General features: G+C 41.2%; 1 long non-coding RNA gene across 1 annotated transcript; it reads left to right on the plus strand.

The window, feature by feature from the left end:
* The first annotated feature begins 6,468 nt into the window (after positions 1–6,468).
* On the plus strand, positions 6,469–7,847 carry LOC107763553 (uncharacterized). Its single transcript, XR_001643065.2, has 2 exons — positions 6,469–6,907; positions 7,328–7,847. It is a non-coding gene; the product is annotated as an uncharacterized LOC107763553 (long non-coding RNA).
* The last annotated feature ends 837 nt before the right edge of the window (positions 7,848–8,684 follow it).

The raw sequence follows: 8,684 nt of genomic DNA on the forward strand, positions 1-8,684 counted from the left end.
AGTATTAACCCAATTAGAAGGGAGAGTGTCAAACATCTCATTCACTAGAGATAATGAGAGCTTAGCTAGTTTATGACTACAAATATTAAACTTCATATTTATATACAAGAATGTAGCATCCTCCAAATGATGCTTGAGTTGCCACACATCACTACAAAATGTATTAATATCCCATGAAGGAGTGATTCTTCTATGGAACATTTGAACTACTGTTTGTGCATCTGGCAGAATGTGGATTTTCTTCCAATCATACTTTATAAAGTTGCAATGCTTTCTTGATAGCCAAGGCTTCAGCTATCAATGGCTTCTCAATAAACTGGATTGGCTATCATGGGCGTGAACCACATCACCATTGGCCACACTTGCTTTCTTAGATGATCTGCATCCACCTAAAGAGTAATTATTTGCTGATTAGTAATATCTGGCTGAGATGCAATATGAGATGTAGTCTATAATGTACGTACTGTATTGGAGAATTAATTAAAATTTTAAAATCAGACATTCCTCTTGCTAAATTTAAATTACAACATCATTCATTCCATAGCAAAGAATTAAAAATACATTCATTTTTAGCTTTTGAAATCATCCATAGGATAGATACATATAATTGAGTTAATTTAATAATGTCAAGAAATGGTTCAACACTAGCAAACTGGACATGTTTTACCAGCACAAATAGCGGATAATTCTATCTGTTTGACTCAAAAGACATCGGAACCTTTTTTAAACAAATCAATCAAAGAAGATGAAAGGGTAAATCTTAGTTAGACATAATTAATTCCAGATCAAAGAGCTAATAGTACGAATCGCATATACGATAAAAGAGATATAAATGATCTTATCGAAATTCATATTGTGTCTCCCATCGATCGATGGGGAGATAGATTTATATGTTCTTCTATAGATTACTTCTTCCCTATCAAGAATACAAGAAGAGATCTTGGGAGAGAGAAATGGGGGAGCAACCCCCTTCATCGAAGGTTTTCCCTTATTATATATAGTCAAGTCATCCTTGTACTTTACTTGGGCCGACGCCCTCTTGCCTCCAATGTGTCTCGGTCGTGACTTTAGCCGCTGCTTCTTCCGATGCGACGGATGTCGGGAATGGGTGTAGAGTGGGCTATGTTATCTTTCACTGCCCAATCACTTAGGCGGGACGTTGGTCAGTTCGATCGTGACGGTCAGATTTTGACCAATACAGTTAGTCCCTCTGTCTATCGGGATCGTCCTCTGTCGGGCTCGGCAGACGGATCATGATTGCTACGAATTCGAGCGAAATCTAACTTCTAACTATTCATTCCTTAGTTACATTTCTTGGGTTTTTGGCGGGGTGGCGACGTTCTTTCGGTACCCGTGGACCGTTGCGGCGGTTTCAGAACCGAAATGTCGTTTGGTATCAAAGAGCTATTTCGTGGTTACCACCATTATGACACACGTTCCTGGGGAGCTGAAACGTTTCATGCCCTATCAGATTCAATTGGCGGCTCTTAGGTTTCGTGCTCGGGGGATTTATGTCTCTTATAAATAGAGGAAGATTATCATTCGATTGACACATTTCTTTACCTTTTACTCGAGAAATTTCTGCAGGCATACTTTCTTTATGGCCCTCCAAGTTTTCGTTTGCCTTTAATTAACTGAAAATCTCCGTCCTTTCTTTCCGTTGTCTTTCTGTCGCTTCGTCTGGGAAAAATGGTTGGTGATTCCTCTTGCACCAATCTTCCTGCCACAGTTCTGGCACCGGAAAGTGCTGCTCAGGCCACCTGAGGGGTAGATGCGGTGGAAGACGAGGAGATCCCGTCGATAGTCGAGATTTTGCCTTGCCCTGGGAGAGAATTGGCCGACTTCAGCAGTCGCGCTGGGGAGACCGGGGCAGAGCCAGAGCCTATCCCTTCTATTCTGAGAGAAGTAGACATTGCAGAGTTGAAAACCAGGTGGGGGATCCCCGACTACATTGACATGCGACCGGCAGAAGGGACCGACATTGTTTACTTTGACCGTCCTGGGTATTGCGTATTTTACGCCTACCCCTTTCTGATTGGATACATGCTTCCTCTCCCTCTCCTGGTGGTAGACTTCTGTTGTTTTTATGAGGTATGCCTTGCTTAACTTTTGTCATACCTGTACAAGTTGTTCCTTATGTTGCTCAAGTTTGCAGAACTCACCGGTAGTGAGATCACTTTGGACCATCTGCTCAGTATCTTCGCCCCTCAACTCATCCACGACATGATGTTTCACATGCGTCCTCAGGGGTTGAAGAGCCTAGTGGTGAAAATGGACGACAGGACCGACCGCCATTTTTATGAGAATTATTTTTATGTGCGGGCTGAGCACATTGTGGCGGATCCGATGGGGTTCCCTGAGAAATGGAACTTTGTACGTAACTCATGCTTCTAGTCGGAGATATATCCGACTGTTTTTTTTACAATACTAAGCTTTGTCATGTCTTTGCAGCCGAAAAATTGCCGCCTCCCCTTATCAAAAATATCCGTGAGTGGGTGAGCGCTATTCTCCCTCATACGGCGGGGGTTAGCACATGGGCGGCCATTTATGACAAGTATGGACGTAGGCCTATTTCTGGTAAGATGTCGTTTTTGTTAGCCATTTTCTCTTTTCTCTCTTTGTATTTAATTCCTCACGTGCTATTTGTCGATGTCAGGGAGGGTAAGGAGAATGAGGGCTCCTCCGTTAGCTTTCCGGCAGTCGGCCTCATCTACTCACCCTGTCGCGGTACCTATCGCTCGACCTTCGTCGAGGGCTGCTTTAGTTGAGTCTGCGGCCTTGGTTACTCCTACAATGGCCGCTTCTCAGGCCGAAGTCCCGACCCGCGTTGCTCGCCCGACGGGTGAATCTTCGTCTCCTGGGGAAGAGGGGGCTGTCGAAGAGAAGGAGAGTGGAGTTTGAGACTGCTCCCCCTACAGTGATTCTTCTAGGAGACTATCCTATGACAGGATATGGAGAGGGGTTGTCGTGGCTTCTCTCGTAGGGACTAAACTAGTCGTTGCCTCAGCTTAATCAGAGATTCCCACCATTATCGGTGGTCAGCAACCTGTCGTGGCGGAAGGTCAGAATTCTGGGGATGTTGTTATAGTTTCGGACGTACCCTCATCCTCTATAGTTGGTCGTGATTCCTCTTCGGCAGCCAAAAGAGGGAAAGGTGTGGTGGTCGACGATTACGAATCCGAATCGGACGTCGACCCTGATGATGTCAGGATGTTTGAGGAGGGACTTACTCACTCGGTGGTCCGTGTGAGAGGATCGGCCCGTATTCTTGAGATCCTTTCGGATACCAATCTCTTGGGAGACATGGAGGATCTGGTTCCGCAGTTCAGCAAGTTATGCTCTGCAGCCAAGAATGCGGTCCTTCGATTCGTTCCTGATGTTGATTTGATGGATGAGGTGGCCGCTATGGGCTTATGGGTATGTTAAGCTTACTTTTTCTTTTCCCTCGCCTTTCTTGATGATACAATGCTAACCCGTCTTTACATTTTTCAGACGTATATGGTGGAAGTGGAAAGCATTCGCAGGGCCAACATTCGGGCCAAAATTTTCTTGAAGATGTTGGAGAAATATCGTCGCTACCGCAACAAGTGCCGCGAGATGCATGAGCGGCTAAGAGCAAACCCCGGTAATCGGGCTCTTGGTGAGGAGTTAGAGAAAAGGGACCAGGAGTTGATGCAAGCTATCCGCAGCAGGAGTGTTCTTGAAGAGCAACTTCGAATAAAGGATGAGGAGCTCGAGTTGGGCAAGGGAGTTGCCGCAGAATGCGAGCATCTGCAGGAGAAATTGAGGTCAATGTAGTCGGAGATGGATCAGAACTTGATCAAGGTCAACGCGCTGAGCGTGGAATGGATGGGGAAATTGACCGCGCTGGGTTAGAGAGCATTGAGATTCCTTGGTCCGCGGCTTCGGCGAGGGCGGCAGCCCTGGAGAACACCATCCGCGTCCTCCAGTCCGAACAAGAGTTGGAGAGAGCGATAGCTACCCTCATGAAGGCAAGGCGCGAGGAGCGTATTAGCGAGATTGATCAAGAGGCATCGGTTGTGGGAGATTGGGTCGCACCATTGGAGGCAGAAAATGGGCGACTGTTGGCTCAGATTGAATCTTCCTCCACCGTCCTTCCCTGCCATATGCACGAGCATTGGGATTACACCGAAGCCCAGCATGATATATATAAGAGTTTGTGGGAGGCGGGTACTACGACTGAGGTTGCATATGAAGGAGTGCAAGTGAAAGCAGGTGAGTCTCGCGTCAATTACAGGTATGATGCGGCGACTCTTGAATCTAATGGGGGTGCGGATGCCGAAGGAGAACTTCCCGGAGATGGCAATGGAGAGGGTGGCGATAACAATGCAGAGCAGAGGGATAGTGATGTTGATTTGTTTTCTGTTGGTTGTTTCATTCCCAATTTTTTGTTCGTAGTCGATTGTCGTTGTTCCTTTTTTTTATTTTAGACTATTGACTTGGGTCTTATGTAATCCGTGACCATTTTCGCGGAGACTTTGTATAAAGGAGAATTTTTTGATGTTATTTGCTTTGTATTCTATTATTGTTTTCGTTTCACGTGATTCCGATGCGAGATAGATTTCCGCACGGCGAGTCCCGGTGTTTTGCATTTTTCGATGATTCTTGGCCTTAGGAATATTTCGCACTTTCTCATTGGCGACGGCTTATGGCCTTAAAGGGTGTTATTTCGAACTTATCGAAATAGTAACCCATCTTCGTTCGATCGAGGTTGAAATTTTCTCTTTTTGGCGAAGGCCCTTGGCCTTAATGGGTGTTATTTCAAACTTATCGAAATAGTAACCGGTCATCGTTCGATTAAGGTCGGGCTCTTCTCTTTTTGGCGAAGTCCCTTGGCCTTAAAGGCTGTTATTTCGAACTTATCGAAATGTAACCCGTCGTCGTTCGATCGAGGTCGAACTCTTCTCTTTTTGGCGAAGGCCCTTGTCCTTAAAAGGTGTTATTTCAAACTTATCGAAATAGTAACCCATCGTCGTTCGATCAAGGTCGAACTCTTCTCTTTTCGGCGAAGGCCCTTGTCCTTAAAGGGTGTTATTTCGATCTTATCAAAATAGTAACCCGTCGTCGTTCAATCGAGGTCGAACTCTTCTCTTTTCGGCAAAGGCCCTTAGCCTTCAAGGGTGTTATTTTGAACTTATCAAAATAGTAACTCATCATCGTTTGATCGAGGTCGAACTCTTCTCCTTTTGGTGAAGGCCATTGGCCTTAAAGGATGTTATTTCGAACTTATCGAAATAGTAATCCGTTGTCGTTCGATCTTGGTCGAACTCTTCTCTTTTTGGCGAAGGCCCTTGGCCTTAAAGGGTGTTATTTCGAACTTACTGAAATAGTAACCCGTCGTCGTTCGATTGAGGTCGAGCTCTTCTCTTTTTGGCGAAGGCCCTTGGCCTTAAAGGGTGTTATTTCGAACTTAACAAAATAGTAACCCATCGTCCTTCGATCGAGGTCGACTCTTCTTTTTTGCGAAGGCCATTGGCCTTAAAGAGTGTTATTTCGAACTTATCGAAATAGTAACCTGACGTCAATCGATCGAGGTTGAACTCTTTTCTTTTCGACGAAGGCCCTTGGCCTTAAAGGGTGTTATTTCGAACTTATCAAAATAGTAACTCGTCGTCGTTCGATCGAGGTTGAGCTCTTCTCTTTTCGGAGAAGACCCTTAGCCTTAAAGGGTGTTATTTCGAACTTAACGAAATAGTAACCCGTCGTCCTTCGATCGAGTTTGAACTCTTCTCTTTTTGGCGAAGTCCCTTGGCCTTAAAGGGTGTTATTTTGAAATTATCGAAATAGTAACCCGTCGTCGTTCGATTGAGGTCGAACTCTTCTCTTTTTGGAGAAGGCCCTAGGTCTTAAAAGGTGTTATTTCGAACTTATCAAAATAGTAGCTGTGAGCACGTGATTTTTGCCATACATGAAATACTCCTACAAAATCTAAAAAAATAGATTTTTTTATTGATTATTTGCCATTTTTAGGAATTTTGTAGATTTTTATTAATTGTTTACATTTTTCTTGCTTGTTAATTTTTATTCAAATCATAAAAATACCAAAAATATCATGCACTGCATTTAGGATTTATTTTTACACTTTTTAGAGTTAATCCGTAATTACTTGTTTTGTAAAATTTGAAAATCACAAAAAAAATAGTTCGTTTTCACATTTTTGCCTTTAATTTTTAGCTCATTGATTTTTCACTTTTAATATATATTTGAGTAATGTTTACAATTTTATAATTAGTTAATTATCTTGATTTTACATTTTTTAGATAATTTAGGATTTTTTTAAATTTTGGGATTTCTAATTAAAAAAAAGAAGAAGAAAGAGAAAAGAAATTAATTGAAGACAAGAGTTTCATTTGGTTTTGGGCCATTTTAAACACCCCAATTTCGGCCCAAATTCTTCCCCTTAAACATTCATACTCTCCAGCCCAAAGAACCCTCCTCCCTTACCACCCCAGTCCAATTAAACCGGGTTCAGCCCAGCAAAAATGAACCAACCCGCCGGTTCGACCCGTTTCCTTCTTAAATATAAAAGCCTCCTTATAATTCTTTCCCCCATTTGAACCCTAAACCTAGAAAATCAGAGACGGTGTCCCCTCTACTATTCTTCTTCTTCTCCTCAACTCGCCTCAACTCGTTTGAGTTTTGAGCGAGTTCATTCATTGGTCTCCCCCTCCATGGCACCTTATCCTCAACAGATTTGTCAGAGGAGTACGATATTCTCTCAAAATTGCACGATTTCGGATTCAAAAGGACAATTGTTGGGCGAATGGGAGCCGTGGATAGATGTGAATCAATCCACGCCCTCCATTTGTCCCAAAATTGTTCAGAAATCTGAAGATTTTCGGATTCTAGGCAGAAGCTTCGAGATATTTTGAGGTTTATATATAAGGTGAGTTCTTTTCTTGTTAGAGGAAAAAAGAAATTTTCAGAAAATTAGGGAGTAAAATTCTAGGGTTCTTGGAGTTTTTCATTTCTTCAAGCCTTTTCTTTTAAATTTCAGTCTGCGTCTTTTCAAAAAAAAATAAAAAAGTTATAGTCTGAGTTTTGATTTTCGATTCAAGTATTATTTTATTTCGAAAGGAATCAAAAATTATAAATCTCAGCATTTTTCTTTGATCTCTGATTTTCAAGAATGTTTTTGATTTGAAGTATAAGTCGGGTTTTGTCGCTGGGGTTCGGAGCTTTGGAGTTGTGAATTTCCATTCGAATTTCTGTTGCATTTGGGAGTTGGCTAGTTGATTTGCTGGAACTCTCTTCACATTTTCCTTTAGTTTATTTGGCATTTTGGTTGCCATTTTTTGTTGTCCAGGTACAGCTCATTAATTAAATGACATGAACCTGCAGATTAGTTTGGGAATAAGAACTGATGGAAATTGTTCATATGTCAGCTGTCCTGTTACCTTTGTTTGATCGCTATTGTTGGTTAGTTTAATTGCTGAAGTTTTTTTTAGTTCCTACTTTTGCTTCTTCTTCGGCTCTATTTTTTTTATGATCTGGGTCAGAATCAGATCTCTTGATGTTTGTATTAGTCTTAGCTTCTTTCGTTTCCTCTATAGATCCAGGAAAGTTTTTTTAAAGTTTTATGAGGGGATTGTTAACACTGAATTGGGCATTTTGTTTGGTTTAGATTGACTTAGTTTTCTTTCTTATGTGACGCTGATTTGTGCGCACATGTAGTGTGTTCAACTTTAAGAGGTCAAATTTGCCTTGTGATGCAATAGTTTTTTTTTAAGTTGAGCAAAAGTAAGGAAAAGATTTTTTGTAGTCATATTGTCATAATTAGTGGTGTATCTTAATTCACTTTAATGAATGTTTAAGTATGCTAAGTAGTTTGATGTTGTGCTTATTGTGGCATCAAGGTAGCGTGTTCAATCTGAGTGCAGTATACTCCCAGCCTAAAAATGATATTTTGCTTATGAATCCACTTCTCAACATAGCCCAAGCATTGATTCCCTTTTAAAAATTGGTAGGAAAGAGATGGCATTGCATTATATTTATCTATCATCCCTACGATTGATTGCTAATGCTGAACAAATCTGTACCAAAGGAAGTTTTACTAAAATTTGTTTTGAATGTACTATATTTAAAGTCAAGGAATATAAATCAGTGTAGTATTTTAATTGCAGAAATATACAATTTATTAGTGTCATAGCTTTCATGTAATTAACAGATTTCATATTCCAATGGCTAATTCATCCATATACTCGAGTTGTTAAGTATTTCCAGTATGTTTAAATGAAATTGGTCTATCCCTTTTTGTAATTGGCCTAGTGACTAACGAAGGCCCAAAAGGCCTTCCTTTTAAAAATGGATTCGGCCGTCCAGGAGTTGGGATATGAATTGATTAGAATGGCTCCAACTTTAACCTTTGGCATTTTGAATCATTTCCAATTGTTCAATTAAGGATTTTCTTGGAATGAATTAACAGATTTCTGTGCCCCCTTCCCTTTAATTAAAACAAATATAAACAAATAGGCATATGTTGAAACCCCCTTTGAAATAATTTGAGGCGTGCCATGCCAAATAAAATTTTTAAGCCCATGGTCCTCGTATAATTAGTAATAACTCTTTTAGATCGAGGTGCGCCGTTAATAAAAAATTTCATGGCCCTCGCAAACCTCTTATTAATCTAAATACTCGTAGTTTGCTTTAGGCTCAATTTAGAC

This window comes from Nicotiana tabacum, chromosome 3 (assembly GCF_000715075.1).
Source record: "Nicotiana tabacum cultivar K326 chromosome 3, ASM71507v2, whole genome shotgun sequence".
Taxonomy (NCBI): domain Eukaryota; kingdom Viridiplantae; phylum Streptophyta; class Magnoliopsida; order Solanales; family Solanaceae; genus Nicotiana; species Nicotiana tabacum.